Consider the following 17,233-nt stretch of genomic DNA (forward strand, 5'->3'; position numbering starts at 1 on the left):
CACAATTCCGGAACACAGCTGAATGTGTGGGTGAGTTTTGGGGCCGCCCTGCAAGCAGCGGAGTGGTGTCAAAGGTGTTCCCTGGCAGGAAGAATTCCGCTAATTAAAACCCTGTCCAGGGGGAGGCACTAGATGCTACCTGCATTTCCAGCCCAACCCCCACCTTTCCCCGGCTGCCCGCAATGGGAGACAATCGGGGAAGACACGCGAAGGTCTCCTAGGGGATCCCGGGTGTTGCAGACAGAAGACGGAACCTCCCAAAACTCAGAAATCCGGAACAGGGCTGACTGTGTGGGGGAGGTTTGGGGCCGCCGTCCACGCAGCTGACTGGTGTCACAGGTGTTACTTGGCAGGGGAAATCCGGTAATTAAATCCCCTGTCCAGGGAGAGGCACTAGATGCTACCTGCATTTCCAGCCCAACCCCCGCATTTCCCCGGCTGCTCACACTGGAAGACACTCGGGGAAGACACGCTAATGGCTCCTAGGAGATCCAAGCTCCTGCAGACAGAAGACGGAACCTCCCACACTCACAATTCCGGAACACGGCTGACTGTGTGGGGGAGGTTTGTGGCCGCCCTCAAAGCAGCTGAGTGGTGTCACAGGTGTTCCCTGGCAGGGGGAAGTCCGGTAATTGCCTACCTTGTCCAGGGGGAGGCACTAGATAATACCTGCATTTCCAGTACAACCCACGCCTTTCCCCGGCAGACCGCAATGGGAGACACTCGGGGAAGACACGCGCATTGCTCCTAGGAGATCCCGGGTGCTGCAGACAGAAGACGGATCCTCCCCACACTCACAATTCCGGAACAAGGCTGAATGTGTTGGGGAGGAATGGGGCCACATTCCACGCAGCTGACTGGTGTCACAGGTATTCCCTGGCAGGGGGAAGTCCGCTAATTGCCTCCCCTATGCAGGGTTAGGCACTAGATGCTATCTGCATTTCCAGCCCAACCCCCACCTTTCCCGGCAGCCCGCACAGGCAGACACTCGGGGAAGACACGTGAAGGGCTCCTAGGAGATCCCGGGTGCTGCAGACAGAAGACGGAACCTCCCCACACTCAGAATTCCGGAACACGGCTGACTGTGTGGGGGAGGTTTGGGGCCGCCGTCCACGCCGCTGACTGGTGTCACAGGTTTTCCCTGGCAGGGGGTAGTCCGCTAATTACCTCCCATGTCCAGGGGGAGGCACTAGATGCTACATGCTTTCCAGCCCAACCCCCGCCTTTTCCCGGCAGCCCGCACTTTCAGTCAATCGGGGAAGACACGCGAATGGCTCCTAGGAGATCCTAAGTCCTGCAGACAAAAGACGGAACCTCCCAACACTCACAATTCCCGAACATTGCTGACTGTGTGTGGGATGTTTGGGGCCGCCGTCCACGCAGCTGACTGGTGTCACAGGTGTTCCCGGGCAGGGGGAAGTCCGCTAATTACCTCCCATGTCCAGGGGGAGTCACTAGATGCTACCTGCATTTCCAGCCCAACGGCCGCCTATCCCCGGCTGTTCGCACTGGCAGACACTCGGGGAAGATACGCGAACGGCTCCTAGGAGATCCCGGGTGCTGCAAACCGAAGACGGAACATCCCCACACTCAGAATTCCGGAACACGTCTGACTGTGTGGGGGAGGATTGGGGCCGACGTCCACGCAGCTGACTGATGTCACAGGTGTTCCCTGGCAGGGGGAATTCCGCTAATTAAATCTTCTGTCCAGGGGGACGCACTGGATGCTATCTGCATTTCCAGCACAACCCCCCAATTTCCCCGGCAGCCCGCAATGGGAGACACTCGGGGAAGACACGCGAAGGGATCCTAGGAGATCCAAGTTCCTGCAGACAGAAGACGGAGCCTCCCCACACTCACAATTCCGGAACACGGCTGAGTGTGTGGGTGAGTTTTGGGGCCGCCCTGCAAGCAGCTGAGTGGTGTCAAAGGTGTTCCATGGCAGGAAGAATTCCGCTAATTAATACCCTGTCCAGGGGGAGGCACTAGATGCTACTTGCATTTCCAGCCCAACCCCCGCTTTTCCCCGGCAGCCCGCAATGGGGGACACTCGGGGAAGACACGCGAAGGGCTTCTAGGAGATCCAAGGTCCTGCAGACAGAAGACGGAACCTACACACACTCACAATTCCGGGACTCGGTTGACTGAGTGGGGGAGGTTTGGGGCCACACTCGAAGCAGCTGAGTGGTGTCAAAAGTGTTCCCTGGCAGGGGGAAGTCCGCTAATTGCCTAACCTGTCCAGGGGGACGCACTGGATGCTATCTGCATTTCCAGCACAACCCCCCAATTTCCCCGGCAGCCCGCAATGGGAGACACTCGGGAAAGACACGCGAAGGGATCCTAGGAGATCCAAGTTCCTGCAGACAGAATAATGAGCCTCCCCACACTCACAATTCCGGAACACGGCTGAATGTGTGGGTGAGTTTTGGGGCCGCCCTGCAAGCAGCGGAGTGGTGTCAAAGGTGTTCCCTGGCAGGAAGAAGTCCGCTAATTAAAACCCTGTCCAGGGGGAGGCACTAGATGCTACCTGCATTTCCAGCCCAACCCCCACCTTTCCCCGGCCGCCCGCAATGGGAGACAATCGGGGAAGACACGCGAAGGTCTCCTAGGGGATCCCGGGTGTTGCAGACAGAAGACGGAACCTCCCAAAACTCAGAATTCCGGAACAGGGCTGACTGTGTGGGGGAGGTTTGGGGCCGCCGTCCACGCAGCTGACTGGTGTCACAGGTGTTACTTGGCAGGGGAAATCCGGTAATTAAATCCCCTGTCCAGGGAGAGGCACTAGATGCTACCTGCATTTCCAGCCCAACCCCCGCCTTTCCCCGGCTGCTCACACTGGGAGACACTCGGGGAAGACACGCTAATGGCTCCTAGGAGATCCAAGTTCCTGCAGACAGAAGACGGAACCTCCCACACTCACAATTCCGGAACACGGCTGACTGTGTGGGGGAGGTTTGTGGCCGCCCTCAATGCAGCTGAGTGGTGTCACAGGTGTTCCCTGGCAGGGGGAAGTCCGGTAATTGCCTACCTTGTCCAGGGGGAGGCACTAGATAATACCTGCATTTCCAGTACAACACACGCCTTTCCCCGGCAGACCGCAATGGGAGACACTCGGGGAAGACACGCGCATTGCTCCTAGGAGATCCCGGATTCTGCAGACAGAAGACGGAAACTCCCCACACTCACAATTCCGGAACACGGCTGAATGTGTGGGGGAGGAATGGGGCCACATTCCACGCAGCTGACTGGTGTCACAGGTATTCCCTGGTAGGGGGAAGTCCGCTAATTGCCTCCCCTATGCAGGGTTAGGCACTAGATGCTATCTGCATTTCCAGCCAAACCCCCACCTTTCCCGGCAGCCCGCACAGGCAGACACTCGGGGAAGACACGCGAAGGGCTCCTAGGAGATCCCGGGTGCTGCAGACAGAAGACGGAACCTCCCCACACTCAGAATTCCGGAACACGGCTGACTGTGTGGGGGAGGTTTGGGGCCGCCGTCCACGCCGCTGACTGGTGTCACAGGTTTTCCCTGGCAGGGGGTAGTCCGCTAATTACCTCCCATGTCCAGGGGGAGGCACTAGATGCTACCTGCTTTCCAGCCCAACCCCCGCCTTTTCCCGGCAGCCCGCACTTTCAGTCAATCGGGGAAGACACGCGAATGGCTCCTAGGAGATCCTAAGTCCTGCAGACAAAAGACGGAACCTCCCAACACTCACAATTCTGGAACACGTCTGACTGTGTGGGGGAGGATTGGGGCCGACGTCCACGCAGCTGACTGATGTCACAGGTGTTCCCTGGCAGGGGGAATTCCGCTAATTACCTCCCCTGTCCAGGTGGAGGCACTAGATGCTACCTGCATTTCCAGCCAAACCTCCGCCTTTCCCCGGCAGAAGTGCAATGGGAGACACTCGGGGAACTCACGCGAATTGCTCCTAGGAGATCCCGGGTCCTGCAGACAGAAGACGGAACCTCCCCACACTCACAATTCCGGAACACGGCTGACTGAGTGGCGGAGGTTTGGGGCCGCCGTCCACGCAGCTAACTGGTGTCACAGGTGTTCCCTGGCAGGGGGAAGTCCACTAAATGCCTACCCTGTCCACGGGGAGGCACTAGATGCTACCTGAATTTCCAGACCAACCCCCGCCTTTCCCGGGCAGCCCGCAATTGGAGACACTCGGGGCAGACACGCGAATGGCTCCTAGGAAATCCATGGTCCTGCAGACAGAAGACGGAACCTCCAAACACTCACAATCCCGGAACACGGCTGAATGTGGGGGAGGATTGGGGCCGACATCCACGCAGCTGACTGGTGTCACAGGTGTTTCCTGGCAGGGGGAATTAAGGTAATTACCTCCCATGTCCAGGGGGAGGCACTACATGATACCTGCATTTCCAGCCGAACTCCCGCCTTTCCCTGGCAGCCCGCACGGGGAGACACTCGCGGAAGACACGCGAATGGCTACTAGGAGATCCAAGGTCCTGAAGACAGAAGACGGAACCTCCCCACACTCAGAATTCCGGAACAAGGCTGAGTGTGTGGGGGAGGTTTGGGGCCGCCCTCCACGAAGCTGAGTGGTATCAAAGGAGTTCCCTGGCAGGAGGAAGTCCGCTAATTGCCTACCCTGTCCAGGGGGAGGCACTAGATGCTACCTGCATTTCCAGGCCAACCCCCGCATTTCCCCGGCAGTCCGCACAGGCAGACACTCAGGGAAGACACGCGAAGGGCTCCTAGGAGATTTCGGGTGCTGCAGACAGAGGACGGAACCTCCCAACACTCAGAATTCCGGAACACGGCTGACTGTGTGGGGGAGGATTTGGGCCGCCGTCCACGGAGCTGACTGGTGTCACAGGTGTTCCCTGGCAGGGGGAATTCCGCTAATTAAATCTTCTGTCCAGGGGGACGCACTGGATGCTATCTGCATTTCCAGCATAACCCCCCAATTTCCCCGGCAGCCCGCAATCGGAGACACTCGGGGAAGACACGCGAATGGATCCTAGGAGATCCAAGATCCTGCAGACAGAAGACGGAGCCTCCCCACACTCACAATTCCGGAACACGGCTGAGTGTCTGGGTGAGTTTTGGGGCCGCCCTGCAAGCAGCTGAGTGGTGTCAAAGGTGTTCCATGGCAGGAAGAATTCCGCTAATTAATACCCTGTCCAGGGGGAGGCACTAGATGCTACTTGCATTTCCAGCCCAACCCCGCCTTTCCCTGGCAGCCGGCAATGGGGGACACTCGGGGAAGACACGCGAAGGGCTTCTAGGAGATCCAAGGTCCTGCAGACAGAAGACGGAACCTACACACACTCACAATTCCGGGACTCGGTTGACTGAGTGGGGGAGGTTTGGGGCCACCCTCGAAGCAGCTGAGTGGTGTCAAAAGTGTTCCCTGGCAGGGGGAAGTCCGCTAATTGCCTAACCTGTCCAGGGGGACGCACTGGATGCTATCTACATTTCCAGCACAACCCCCCAATTTCCCCGGCAGCCCGCAATGGGAGACACTCGGGAAAGACACGCGAAGGTCTCCTAGGGGATCCCGGGTGTTGCAGACAGAAGACGGAACCTCCCAAAACTCAGAATTCCGGAACAGGGCTGACTGTGTGGGGGAGGTTTGTGGCCGCCCTCAAAGCAGCTGAGTGGTGTCACAGGTATTCCCTGGCAGGGGGAAGTCCGGTAATTGCCTACCTTGTCCAGGGGGAGGCACTAGATAATACCTGCATTTCCAGTACAACCCACGCCTTTCCCCGGCAGACCGCAATGGGAGACACTCGGGGAAGACACGCGCATTGCTCCTAGGAGATCCCGGGTGCTGCAGACAGAAGACAGAACCTCCCCACACTCACAATTCCGGAACACGGCTGAATGTGTGGGGGAGGAATGGGGCCACATTCCACGCAGCTGACTGGTGTCACAGGTATTCCCTGGTAGAGGGAAGTCCGCTAATTGCCTCCCCTATGCAGGGTTAGGCACTAGATGCTATCTGCATTTCCAGCCCAACCCCCACCTTTCCCGGCAGCCCGCACAGGCAGACACTCGGGGAAGACACGCGAAGGGCTCCTAGGAGATCCCGGGTGCTGCAGACAGAAGACGGATCCTCCCCACACTCAGAATTCCGGAACACGGCTGACTGTGTGGGGGAGGTTTGGGGCCGCCGTCCACGCCGCTGAATGGTGTCACAGGTTTTCCCTGGCAGGGGGTAGTCCGCTAATTACCTCCTATGTCCAGGGGGAGGCACTAGATGCTACCTGCTTTCCAGCCCAACCCCCGCCTTTTCCCGGCAGCCCGCACTTTCAGTCAATCGGGGAAGACACGCGAATGGCTCCTAGGAGATCCTAAGTCCTGCAGACAAAAGACGGAACCTCCCAACACTCACAATTCCGGAACACGTCTGACTGTGTGGGGGAGGATTGGGGCCGACGTCCACGCAGCTGACTGATGTCACAGGTGTTCCCTGGCAGGGGGAATTCCGCTAATTAAATCTTCTGTCCAGGGGGACGCACTGGATGCTATCTGCATTTCCAGCACAACCCCCCAATTTCCCCGGCAGCCCGCAATGGGAGACACTCGGGGAAGACACGCGAAGGGATCCTAGGAGATCCAAGATCCTGCAGACAGAAGACGGAGCCTCCCCACACTCACAATTCCGGAACACGTCTGAGTGTGTGGGTGAGTTTTGGGGCCGCCCTGCAAGCAGCTGAGTGGTGTCAAAGGTGTTCCCTGGCAGGAAGAATTCCGCTAATTAATACCCTGTCCAGGGGGAGGCACTAGATGCTACTTGCATTTCCAGCCCAACCCCCGCCTTTCCCCGGCAGCCCGCAATGGGGGACACTCGGGGAAGACACGCGAAGGGCTTCTAGGAGATCCAAGGTCCTGCAGACAGAAGACGGAACCTACACACACTCACAATTCCGGGACTCGGTTGACTGAGTGGGGGAGGTTTGGGGCCACCCTCGAAGCAGCTGAGTGGTGTCAAAAGTGTTCCCTGGCAGGGGGAAGTCCGCTAATTGCCTAACCTGTCCAGGGGGACGCACTGGATGCTATCTGCATTTCCAGCACAACCCCCCAATTTCCCCGGCAGCCCGCAATGGGAGACACTCGGGGAAGACACGCTAATGGCTCCTAGGAGATCCAAGCTCCTGCAGACAGAAGACGGAACCTCCCACACTCACAATTCCGGAACACGGCTGACTGTGTGGGGGAGGTTTGTGGCCGCCCTCAAAGCAGCTGAGTGGTGTCACAGGTGTTCCCTGGCAGGGGGAAGTCCGGTAATTGCCTACCTTGTCCAGGGGGAGGCACTAGATAATACCTGCATTTCCAGTACAACCCACGCCTTTCCCCGGCAGACCGCAATGGGAGACACTCGGGGAAGACACGCGCATTGCTCCTAGGAGATCCCGGGTGCTGCAGACAGAAGACGGAACCTCCCCACACTCACAATTCCGGAACACGGCTGAATGTGTGGGGGAGGAATGGGGCCACATTCCACGCAGCTGACTGGTGTCACAGGTATTCCCTGGCAGGGGGAAGTCCGCTAATTGCCTCCCCTATGCAGGGTTAGGCACTAGATGCTATCTGCATTTCCAGCCCAACCCCCACCTTTCCCGGCAGCCCGCACAGGCAGACACTCGGGGAAGACACGCGAAGGGCTCCTAGGAGATCCCGGGTGCTGCAGACAGAAGACGGAACCTCCCCACACTCAGAATTCCGGAACACGGCTGACTGTGTGGGGGAGGTTTGGGGCCGCCGTCCACGCAGCTGACTGGTGTCACAGGTGTTCCCGGGCAGGGGGAAGTCCGCTAATTACCTCCCATGTCCAGGGGTAGTCACTAGATGCTACCTGCATTTCCAGCCCAACGGCCGCCTTTCCCCGGCTGTACGCACGGGCAGACACTCAGGGAAGATACGCGAATGGCTCCTAGGAGATCCCGGGTGCTGCAAACCGAAGACGGAACATCCCCACACTCAGAATTCCGGAACACGGCTGACTGTGTTGGGGAGGTTTAGGGCCGCCCCCCAAGCAGCTGATTGGTGTGAAATTTGTTCCCTCGCAGGGGGAATTCCGCTTATTGCCTACCCTTTCCACGGGGAGGCACTAGATGCTACCTGCATTTATAGCACAACCCCGTATTTCCCCGGCAGCCCGCACAGGCAGACACTCGGGGAACACACGCGAAGGGCTCCTAGGAGATCCCGGGTGCTGCAGACAGAAGACGGAATCTCCCCACACTCAGAATTCCGGAACACGGCTGACTGTGTGGGGGAGGAATGGGGCCGCCGTCCACGAGGCTGACTGGTGTAACAGGTGTTCCCTGGCAGGGGTAAGTCCGCTAATTACCTCCTATGACCAGGGGGAGGCACTAGATGCTTCCTGCATTTCCAGCCCAACCCCCGCATTTCCCCGGCAGCCCGCACTGGGAGACAATCGGGGAAGACACGCGAATGGCTCCTAGGTGATCCAAGGTCCTGCAGACAGAAGACGGAACATCCCCACACTCAAAATTCCGGAACACGGCTGACTGTGTGGGCTAGGTTTGGGGTCGCCCTCCACGCAGCTGAGTGGTGTCAAAGGTGTTCCCTGGCATGGGGAAGTCCGCTAAATGCCTAACCTGTCCAGGGTGAGGCACTAGATGCTACCTGCATTTCCAGCCCAAACCCAGCCTTTCCCCGGCAGCCCGCAGAGTCAGACACTCGGGGAAGACACACGAAGTGCTCCTAGGAGATCCCGGGTGCTGCAGACAGAAGACGGAACCTCCCCACACACAGAATTCCGGAACACGGCTGACTGTGTGGGGGAGGATTTGGGCAGCCTTCCACGCAGCTCATTGGTGTCAAAGGAGTTCCCTGGCAGGGGGAAGTCTTCTAATTGCCTACCCAGTCCAGGGGGAGGCACTAGATGCTACCTGCATTTCCAGCCCAACCCCCGACTTTCCCCAGCAGCCCGCAATGGGACACACTCGTGGAAGTCACGCGAATGGCTCCTAGGAAATCCAAGGTCCTGCACACAGAAGACGGAACCTCCCCACACTCAGAATTCTGGAACACGGCTGACTGTGTGGGGGAGGTTTGGGGCCGCCGTCCACGCAGCTGACTGGTGTCACAGGTGTTCCCTGGCAGGGGGAAGTCCGCTAATTTCCTCCTATGACCAGGGGGATTCAATAGATGCTACCTGCATTTCCAGCCCAACCCCCGCCTTTCCCCGGCAGGCCTTAATGTGAGACACTCGGGGAAAACACGCGAATGGCTCCTAGGAAATCCAAGGTCCTGCAGACAGAAGACAGACCCTCCCCACACTCACAATTCCGGAACAAGCCTGACTGTGTGGGGGAAGTGTGGGGCGGCCATCCACGCAGCTGAGTGGTGTCAATGGATTTCCCTGGCAGGGGGAATTCCGCTAAATGCCTACCCTGTCCAGGGGGAGGCACTAGATGCTACCTGCATTTCCAGCCCAACCCTTCGACTTTCCCCGGCAGCCCGCAATGGGAGACACTCGGGGAAGACAAGCGAAGGGCTCCTAGGAGATCCTGGGTGCTGCAGACAGAACACGGAACCTCCCCACACTCAGAATTCCGGAACACGGCTGACTGTGTGGGGGAGGTTTGGGGCCGCCGTCCACGCAGCTGATTGGTGTCACAGGTGATCCCTGGCAGGGGGAATTCCGCTAATTACCTCCCATGTCCAGGGGGAAGAACTAGATAATACCTGCATTTCCAGCCCAACCCCCGCCTTTCCCCGGCAGCCCGCACTGGGAGACACTCGGGGAAGAAACGCGAAGGGCTCCTAGGAGATCCAAGGTCCTGCAGACCGAAGACAGACCCTCCCCACACTCACAATACCGGAACAAGCCTGACTGTGTGGGGGAGGTGTGGGGCCGCCATCCACGCAGCTGAGTGGTGTCAAAGGAGTTCCCTGGCAGGGTGAATTCCGCTAATTGCCTACCCTGTCCAGGGGGAGGCACTAGATGCTACCTGCATTTCCAGCTCAACCCCCGCCTTTCCCTGGCAGTCCGCACAGGCAGACACTAGGGGAAGACACGAGAAGGGCTCATAGGAGATTCCGGATGCTGCAGACAGAAGACGGAACCTCCTCACACTCAGAATACCGGAACACGCCTGACTGTGTGGGGGAGGCTTGTGGCCGCCGTCCACGCAGCTGACTGGTGTCCCAGGTGTTACCTGGCAGGGGAAATCCGCCAATTAATTTCCCTGTCCATGGAGAGGCACTAGATGCTACCTGCATTTCCAGCCCAACCCTTCGACTTTCCCCGGCAGCCCGCAATGGGAGACACTCGGGGAAGACACGGGAAGGGCTCCTAGGAGATCCCGGGTTCTGCAGACAGAACACGGAACCTCCCCACACTCAGAATTCTGCAACACGGCTGACTGTGTGGGGGAGGTTTGGTGCCGTCGTCCACGCAGCTGACTGGTGTCACAGGTGTTCCCTGGCAGGGGGAAGTCCGCTAATTACCTCCCATGTCCAGGGGGAGGCACTAGATGCTACCTGCATTTCCAGCCCAACCCCCGACTTTCCCCGGCAGCCCGCACAGGCAGACACTCGGGGAACACACGCGAAGGGCTGCTAGGAGTTCCCGGGTGCTGCAGAGAGAAGACGGAACCTCCCCATACTAAGAATTCTGGAACACGGCTGACTGTGTGGGGGAGGTTTGGGGCCGCCGTCCACGCAGCTGACTGGTGTCACAGGTGTTCCCTGGAAGGGGGAAGTCCGCTAATTACCTCCCATGTCCAGGGGGAGGCACTAGATGCTACCTGCATTTCCAGCCCAACCCCCGCCTTTTCCCGGCAGCCCGCACAGGCAGACACTCGGGGAACACACGGGAAGGGCTCCTAGGAGATCCCGGGTTCTGCAGACAGAACACGGAACCTCCCCACACTCAGAATTCTGGAACACGGCTGACTGTGTGGGGGAGGTTTGGGGCCGTCGTCCACGCTGCTGACTGGTGTCACAGGTGTTCCCTGGCAGGGGGAAGTCCGCTAATTACCTCCCATGTCCAGGGGGAGGCACTAGATGCTACCTGCATTTCCATCCCAACCCCCGCCTTTCCCCGGCAGCCCGCACAGGCATACACTCGGGGAACACACGCGAAAGGCTGCTAGGAGATCCCTTTTGCTGCAGACAGAAGACGGACCCTCCCCACACTCAGAATTCCGGAACACGGCTGACTGTGTGGGGGAAGATTATGGACGTAGTCCACGCAGCTGACTGGTGTCACAGGTGATTCCTGACAGGGGGAATTCCGCTAATTACCTCCCATGTCCAGGGGGAAGCACTAGACAATACCTGCATTTCCAGCACAACCCCCGCTTTTCCCCGGCATCCCGCACTGGGAGACACTAGGGGAAGACACGCGAAGGGCTCCTAGGAGATCCCGGGTGCTGCAGACAGAAGACGGAACCTCCCCACACTCAGAATCCCGGAACACGGCTAACTGTGTGGGGGAAGTTTGGGGCCGCCGTCCACGCAGCTGACTGGTGTCACAGGTGTTCCCTGGCAGGGGGAAGTCCTCTAATTACCTCCCAAATCCAGGGGGATGCACTAGATGCTACCTGCATTTCCAGCCCAACCCCAGCCTTTCCCCGGCAGCCCGCCCTGGGAGACACTAGGGGAAGACACGCGAAGGGCTCCTAGGAGATCCAAGGTCCTGCAGACAGAAGACGTAACCTCCCCACACTCACAATTCCGGAACTCGGCTGACTGTGTGGGGGAGGTTTGGGGCCGCCCTCCACGCAGCTGACTGTTGTCACAGGTGTTCCCTGGCAGGGGGAAGTCCGCTAATTTCCTCCTATGACCAGGGGGAGGCACTAGATGCTATCTGAATTTCCAGCCAAACCCCCGACTTTCCCCGGCAGCCCGCACTGCGAGACAATCGAGGAAGACACGCGAATGGCTCCTAGGCGATCCAAGTTCCTGCAGACATAAGACGGAACCTCCCCACACTCACAATTCCGAAACAAGCCTGACTGTGTGGGGGAGGTGTGGGGCCGCCATCCACGCAGCTGATTGGTGTCAAAGGAGTTCCCTGGCAGGGGGAATTCCGCTAATTGCCTACCCTGTCCAGGGGGAGGCACTAGATGCTACCTGCATTTCTAGCCCAACCCCCGCCTTTACCCGGCAGTCCGCAATGGGAGACACTCGGGGAAGACACGCGAAGGGCTCCTAGGAGATCCAAGGTCCTGCAGACAAAAGACGGAACCTCCCGACACTCACAATTCCGGAACACGGCTGACTGTGTGGGGGAGGTTTGGGGCCGCCCTCCGAGCAGCTGACTGGTGTCACAGGTGTTCCCTGGCAGGGGGAAGTCCGCTAATTTCCTCCTATGACCAGGGGGAGGCACTAGATGCTATCTGAATTTCCAGCCAAACCCCCGCCTTTCCCCGCAGCCCGCACTGCGAGACAATCGGGGAAGACACGCGAATGGCTCCTAGGGGATCCAAGGTCCTGCAGACAGAAGACGGAACCTCCACACACTCAAAATTCCGGAACACGGCTGACTGTGTGGGGGAGGTTTGGGGCCGCCGTCCACGCAGCTGACTGGTGTCACAGGTGTTACCTGGCAGGGAAAACCGCTAATTAATACCCTGTTCAGGGAGAGGCACTAGATGCTACCTGCATTTCCAGCCTAACCCCTTCCTTTCCCCGGCAGCCCGCAATGGGAGACACTCGGGGAAGACACGCGAAGGGCTCCTAGGAGATCCCGGGTGCTGCAGACAGAAGACGGAACCTCCTCACACTCAGAATACCGGAACACGGCTGACTGTGTGGGGGAGTCTTGTGGCCGCCGTCCACGCAGCTGAATGGTGTCACAGTTGTTACCTGGCAGGGGAAATCCGCTAATTAAATCCCCTGTCCATGGAGAGGCACTAGATGCTACCTGCATTTCCAGCCCAACCCCCGCCTTTCCCCGGCAGTCCGCAATAGGAGACACTCGGGGAAGACACGCGAAGGGCTCCTAGGAGATCCAAGTTCCTGCAGACAGAAGACGGAACCTCCCGACACTCACAATTCCGGAACACGGCTGACAGTGTGCGGGAGGTTTGGGGCCGCCCTCCGAGCAGCTGAGTGGTGTCAAAGGTTTTCCCCTGCAGGGGCAATTCCGCTAATTGCCTACCCTGTCCAGGGGGAGGCACTAGATGCTACCTGCATTTCCAGCCCAACCCCACCTTTCCCCGGCAGCCCGCAATGGGAGACACTCGGGGAAGACAAGCGAATTGCTCCTAGGTGATCCCGGGTGCTACAGACAGTAGACGGAACCCCCCCACACTCAGAATTCCGGAACACGGCTGACTGTGTGGGGGAGGTTACGGGCCGACGTCCACGAAGCTGATTGGTGTCACAGGTGTTACCTGGCAGGGGGAAGTCCGCTAATTACCTCCCAACACCAGGGGGATGCACTAGAAGCTACCTGCATTTCCAGCCTAACACCTGCCTTTCCCCGGCAGCCCGCAATGGGAGACACTCGGGGAAGACACGCGAATGGCTCCTAGGAGATCACGGGTTCTGCAAACCGAAGACGGATCCTCCCCACACTCAGAATTCCGTAACAAGGCTGACTGTGTGTGGGAGGTTTGGGGCCGTCGTCCACGCAGCTGACTTGTGTCACAGGTGTTCCTTGGCAGGGGGAAGTCCGCTAATTACCTCCCAACACCAGGGGGATGCACTAGAAGCTACCTGCATTTCCAGCCCAACCCCCGCCTTTCCCCTGCAGTCCACAATGGGAGACACTCGGGGAAGACACGCGAATGGCTCCTAGGAAATCCAAGGTCCTGCAGACAGAAGACGGAACCTCCCCACACTCAGAATTCCGGAATAAGCCTGACTGTGTGGGGGAGGTTTGGGTCCGCCCTCCTCGCAGCTGAGTGGTGTAAAAAGAATTCCCTGGCAGGGGGAATTCCGCTAATTGCCTAACCTGTCCAGGGGGAGGCACTAGATTCTACCTGCATTTCCAGCCTAACCCCCGCCTTTCCCTGTCAGCCCGCAATGGGAGACACTCGGGGAAGACACGCGAATGGCTCCTAGGAGATCCCGGGTTCTGCAGACAGAACACGGAACCTCCCCACACTCAGAATTCCGGAACACGGCTGACTGTGTGGGGGAGGATTGGGGCCGCCGTCCACGGAGCTGACTGTTGTCACAGGTGATCCCTGGCAGGGGGAAGTCCGCTAAATACCTCCCATGTCCAGGGGGAAGCACTAGATAATACCTGCATTTCCAACCCAACCCCCGCCTTTCTCCTGCAGCCCGCAATGGGAGACACTCGGGGAAGACACGCGAATGGCTCCTAGGAAATCCAAGGTACTGCAGACAGAAGACGGAACCTCCCCACACTCACAATTCCGGAACAAGCCTGACTGTGTGGGGGAGGTTGGGTCCGCCCTCCTCGCAGCTGAGTGGTGTCAAAGGAATTCCCTGGCAGGGGGAATTCCGCTAATTGCCTACCCTGTCCAGCGGTAGGCAGTAGATGCTACCTGCATTTCCAGCACAACGCCCGCCTATTCTCGGCAATCCGCACAGGCAGACACTCGGGGAAGACACGCGAAAGGCTCCTAGGTGATCCCGGGTGCTGCAAACAGAAGACGGAACCTCCCCACACTCAGAATTCCGGAACACGGCTGACTGTGTCGGGGAGGTTTGGGGCCGCCGTCCACGCAGCTGACTGGTGTCACAGGTGTTACCTGGCAGGGAAAACCGCTAATTAATACCCTGTTCAAGGAGAAGCACTAGATGCTACCTGCATTTCCAGCTTAACCACCGCCTTTCCCCGGCAGCCCACAATGGGTGACACTCGGGGAAGACACCCGAATGGCTCCTAGGGGATCCCGGGTTCTGCAGACCGAAGAAGGAACCTCCCCACACTCACAATTCCGGAACACGTCTGACAGTGTTGGGGAGGTTTGGGGCCGCCCTCCAAGCAGCTGAGTGGTGTCAAAGTTGTTCCCTGGCAGTGGGATATTCGCTAATTGCCTACCCTGTCCAGGGGGAGGCACTAGATACTACCTGCATTTCCAGCCATACCCCCGCCTTTCCCTGGCAGTCCGCACAGGCAGACACTAGGGGAAGACACGCGAAGGGCTCCTAGGAGATCCGGGGTGCTGCAGACAGAAGACGGAACCTCCCCACACCCAGAATACCGGAACACGTCTGACTGTGTGGCGGAGATTTTCGGCCATCATCCACGCAGCTGACTGGTGTCACAGGTGTTCCCTTTCAGGGGGAAGTCCGCTAATTAGCTAGCATGTCCAGGGGTAGGCACTAGATGCTACATGCATTTCCAGCACATCCCCCGCCTTTCCCAGGCAGCCCGCCCTGGGATACACTTGGGGAAGACACGCGAAGGGCTCCTAGGCGATCCAAGGTCCAGCAGACATATGACGGAACCTCCCCACACTCACAATTCCAGAACAAGCGTGACAGTGTGGGGGAGGTTTGGGTCCGCCCTCCTCGAAGCTGAGTGGTGTTAAAGGAGTACCCTGGCAGGGGGAAGTCCGCTAATTGCCTACCCTGTCCCGGGGGAGGCACTAGATGCTACTTGCATTTCCAGCACAACCCCCGCCATTCCTCGGCAGTCCGCAGAGGCAGACACTCGGGGAAGACACGCGAAGGGATCCTAGGTGATCCCGTGTGCTGCAGACAGAAGACGGAACTTCCCCACACTCAGAATTCCGTAACACGGCTGACTATGTGGGGGAGGACTATGGCCGCAGTCCAGGCAGCTGACTGGTGTCACAGGTGTTACCTGGCAGGGAAAACCGCTAATTAATACCCTGTTCAGGGAGAGGCACTACATGCTACCTGCAATTCCAGCCCAACCCTCGCCTTTCCCCGGCAGCCCGCAATGGGAGACACTCGGGGAAGACACGCGAATGGCTCCTAGGAGATCCCGGGTTCTGCAGACCGAAGACGGAACCTCCCCAAACTCAGAATTCCGGAACACGGCTGACTGTGTGGGGGAGGTTTGGGGCCGCCGTCCACGCAGCTGAATGGTGTCACAGGTGTTCCCTGGCAGGGGGAACTCCGCTAATTACCTCCCAACTCCAGGGGGATGCACTAGATGCTACCTGCATTTGCAGCCCAACCCCCGCCTTTCCCCGGCAGCCCGCCCTGGGAGACACTCGGGGAAGACACGCGAAGGGCTCCTAGGAGATCCAAGGTCCTGCAGACAGAAGACGGAACCTACCCAAAATCAGATATCCGGAACACGGCTGACGGTTTGGGGGAGGTTTGGGGCCGCCTTCCACGCAGCTGAGTGGTGTCAAAGGGGTTCCCTGGCAGGGGGAATTCCGCTAATTACCTCCCCTGTCCAGGGTGAGGCACTAGTTGCTACCTGTATTTCCAGCCCTCACCCCGCCTATCCCCGGCCGCCCGCACTGTGAGACACTCGGTGAAGACACGCGAATGGCTCCTAGGAAATCCCGGGTGCTGCAGAGACAAGACGGAACCTCCCCACACTCAGAATTCCGGAACAAAGCTGACTGTGTGGGGGAGGATTATGGCCGCAGTCCACGAAGCTGACTGGTGTCACAGGTGATCCATGACAGGGGTAATTCCGCTAATTACCTCCCAACTCCAGGAGGATGCACTAGATGCTACCTGCATTTCCAGCCCAACCCCCGCCTTTCCCCGGCAGCCCGCCCTGGGAGACACTCGGGGAAAACACGCGAAGGGCTCCTAGGAAATCCAAGGTCCTGCAGACAGAAGACGGAACCTCCCCACACTCACAATTCCGGAACACGGCTGACTGTGTGGGGGAGTCTTGTGGCCGTCGTCCACGCAGCTGACTGGTGTCACAGCTGTTACCTGGCAGGGGAAATCCGCTAATTAAGTCCCCTTTCCATGGAGAGGCACTAGATGCTACCTGCATTTCCAGACCAACCCTTCGCCTTTCCCCGGCAGCCCGCAATGGGAGTCACCCTGGGAAGACACGCGAAGGGCTCTTAGGAGATCCCGGGTTCTGCAGACAGAACACGGAACCTCCCCTCACTCAGAATTCCGGACCACTGCTGACTGTGTGGGGGAGGTTTGGGGCCGCCGTCCACGCAGCTGACTGGTGTCACAGGTGTTCCCTGGCAGGGTGAAGTCCGCTAATTACCTCCCATGTCCAGGGGGAGGCACTAGATGCTACCTGCATTTCCAGCCCAACCCCCGCCTTTCCCCGGCAGCCCGCACTGGGAGACAATCGGGGAAGACACGCGAAGGGCTGCTAGAGATCCTGGGTGCTGCAGA

This window comes from Camelus bactrianus, unplaced genomic scaffold, assembly GCF_048773025.1.
Source record: "Camelus bactrianus isolate YW-2024 breed Bactrian camel unplaced genomic scaffold, ASM4877302v1 HiC_scaffold_59, whole genome shotgun sequence".
Classification (NCBI taxonomy): domain Eukaryota; kingdom Metazoa; phylum Chordata; class Mammalia; order Artiodactyla; family Camelidae; genus Camelus; species Camelus bactrianus.